At 42.0% G+C, this 3,464-nt stretch overlaps 1 pseudogene; it reads right to left on the bottom strand.

The window, feature by feature from the left end:
- Nucleotides 1-874: 874 nt before the first annotated feature.
- Nucleotides 875-2,164, bottom strand: LOC100606535 (annotated as a pseudogene).
- Nucleotides 2,165-3,464: the final 1,300 nt, after the last annotated feature.

Here is a 3,464-nt window from a genome sequence, read left to right as displayed (position 1 = left end):
ATTTTACACACAAATTTAAGTTTTCAAAAAATTAAGTATTTGCCCTATATGTTTTTGGTCCACTAAGTGACCATTTATCAAACTGACATTAAACTGGACTGCAGCTCACACTCTAAAAAAGTAAAATTATGTCACAGGCTAGATACACACATGTGCATATTACATACATGTGAAATGGCTAACACTACTGTGCATACTACTTCCATAGGTAGTTTGACCCTATGAAAATAGTGTAGTCTATCTTGAATCAAATTGCAATAAAAGAACAAAAGATAATACTTGCCTATAATAGACATTTGCTCAGGCATTTTAAAAAATGCAAAAATTAGAATGTTTTGGGGACTTAAAAATTACTGAATATGGGATAAAAGTCAACACTGCTTATAAGTACCTGAACATGGAGAGTATTGCCAATAAATTCAGGTGGACAGCATATGAATGAATGTGTATCACATAACTTCTACTATCTGGTCTGTTTCTCTTGTTTTATTCTAAAGATTTACATGGACTTGGATCTTTTATGATGGTTTACATTGTTTTCCTAGTCTAATAACCAACTTTAAGAAACACAATGGAAGGGTAAGAACTTTCTGTATCTTCTCATACTTCTAAAGTCAACTGGACTTCTATTATGATGTGATATTTTAGTTAACAGTATGCTAAAAATAAAATTGACTGAATTACAAGATTTTCCCCAACATTCCAGTCTCTTTTTGTTAAAATATTATGAAATGAAATCAGTAAATATTTTCTATTTCCAATAGCTTAAGTGAGAGATGAATGCAACTACTTAAAAAAAAAAACAATTAAAACTAAACTGGGCTGAAGACCAGCTACATTAAACCCTGAAAACCAAAGCCAAGCGCCCAAACATCTAAAACCCTAATATTTTCCATCCAGGATAGAAAAATGAGCATCCAAAGTAAAGAGAAACACAAGATTGGTTGAGTAACTAATTAAAAACCACTTCTCTGCTATTTGAGCTAATTGTTACTCAAAGCTTGAAGTTCCTGCCTTCATTATTATTGGTAGTTCCTAGAGTGACAGCTTCAATGTCAAATGTGACAGTGGACCCAGAAGTAACAGGTTAACTCATTAGTCATTTCTTTTCCATTAACAAAAACTTCACCATTTGTACTCATACATATAGCTTGATCCTGCTGCACAGAGTCGTTTCCATTCTGTTTTTCTGCAAACACCCCATACTGTCTCTTCTGTCCCACAGTTGCAACTCTGAATGTTAATGTCTGCCCACAGAAATAAGTTGGAGTTCTAGAGTAGAGAACACCTGAGGACTGAGAATCATTCCAGAATGCAATATTACTTTGATTTTCAGACTGTACCCCACCAAACCAGCTGTCCACTCATGAGGCACCAATGTGAAATGACCTATCTGGGGGACACTTCAGGGCTCCACTCCTGTTGACCATCTCCTCAGGTGCAGACTTTGAACTGATAATCAACATTGGAGTCTATGTGCAATACTATGAATTGAGTTTCAGAACCTACATGTACATCCTCATAATGATTTGAAGTACGTTTACAAAATTAGAGCCTGTAATCTTGGGCTGTAAAATCATCATCCACCTTACACCATCCTACTGTGATGACTTCAGGTTTCTGTATCAGTTCTTATTATATCTGTACTGGTGGGAGAGATGCTACTGTTCCATGCTTAGAAATGTAGTCTTTTACTCTAAGAATTGAGTCATCTAACTGAGCAGATAAACAAAGCACATCAACCAGTAAAGGTACTTCTGGTAAGCTGTCCAACTGAATGTGTGAGACCTTTTTGGTAAAGCGATACAGTTTCTCATTCTCTTCTACACTACCAACCATGGCAATCTCACCTACTCAGACTAAGTCCTCTGCAGTGTTGACTCCGTGTTCTATGAGCCTCTGGCAGTCATCTAATGGTTTAATGGTCTCCTGCTCAATGATGTCCACCTCTTGCTAAAAGGTCACCGATCACTCATCCAGGAGCTCCTCAAGGGTTCCCTTTAAATCATTAAAATGCTATTTGAGAACATCCTTTGTCTGTGACGCACTCCTTGATCTGCCTCCGTGCCTCCCACAGCTCCCGCCTGGAGCTCCCTGTCACCTCCACATTCTCATGAGCCTCATGCAGCAGCAGCTCAGGCTCCAGCTCCATTGTCCACCTCATGGAGCCACACGTCCGGGGGCAGTTGGCCTGGGTTCCCAACTGTGCTGGGCACCTTCAAGCAACCTGGCACAGCCTCATGCAGGCTGCCATCTAACTTATACTTTTACTATCAGCTCTGACAAAATTGTCTAACAAATGATTTATATATATAAATTAATCCTGTTAACACAGTAAAGTTATTGATATTCTTGCAATTATACAATCAACTTTCTCAAATCCAGTTTCTCTTTTATTTGTTTACAGCTATGCTTAGAAGTAATTTTCTACGATACACATTTCCTGTATTTTATCTATAATTACTAAATAACTTATAGATTTACACACCTCAATATTTGTTTAGAACAAGTCTATTATATAATTAATATAGCTAATAAAAAAACAAGAAATTCGCTGGTAAACATTCATTGTTTGAATTTAGGGAATAAGATAGCAGTGATAGTGATGGTGGTAATGACCTGTCTGGAGTGGCCACTGCAAGGATGCCGGCTGCAGAATGGGAGGCAATGCCAGGGCTGCCTGCTTCTTGGAGCTGGCAGAGGCTGGGAACAGGAAGGAGCCATGCTCCCTACCAAGTTGGTAGGGGAGAAGCCCTGTGCTCCTGGGTGCAGCTGCAGCTGCCCAGCCACTGCTCTGAACCTTGGCATCCTTGCATTCTCAGAGGCTCAGGAAGCTCCCCTGCCTCCACAGACTTGGAAGTGCCTGCTCCCACTCCCTGGCCTATCCCCACTCCTGGCACCCACTCCAGTGTGGAGCAAAGTTGTAGCTGAGCCCAGGTACTGTTGGCCTGGTATGCATGCAATTGGGACAGTGCTGATGCACCAGCCGACCTGCCGCTGCCTCAGTCCCTTCTGAGCATTGGATACCAAAGAGCATGGGAGGGAGCCTGGGGGGCTGAGGGTGACTCAGCGCAGATCTGCGGGCACCCCTCAGCACGGAAAGCCTGGACTCCACAGAAGACATGCTGATGGTAGAAGGCAGACAGAGATTCCTGGATGGAAAGAGGTGGGTCCCCAGTGAAACCCCATCACTCAAACCAGTGATGGCCTGAAGCCTGGGGGCCAGGCTGCCAGTTTCAGGTGGAGTCTGCTACTTGGAGTAAAAACTTATGGTGAACTTTCCAGGCCCAGGCATGGTTGTTTATAGACCAATCAGCACACACTTCCTCCCTTTTGAACCCATAAAAACCCAAGACACAGCCTGATTCACACAGAGGTTGGGACTACCAGCAGCTGGAAGGAGCTGCCCATTTTGGGTCTCCTTGACTCTTCGGAATCACCTGCCTGTGGAAAGGAGCTCCCCA

The sequence above is a fragment of the Nomascus leucogenys genome, chromosome 2, assembly GCF_006542625.1.
Source record: "Nomascus leucogenys isolate Asia chromosome 2, Asia_NLE_v1, whole genome shotgun sequence".
In the NCBI taxonomy this organism is placed as follows: Eukaryota; Metazoa; Chordata; class Mammalia; order Primates; family Hylobatidae; genus Nomascus; species Nomascus leucogenys.
Note: the sequence above shows the minus strand (reverse complement) of the source record. Positions and strands in the feature narration are given on the sequence as shown.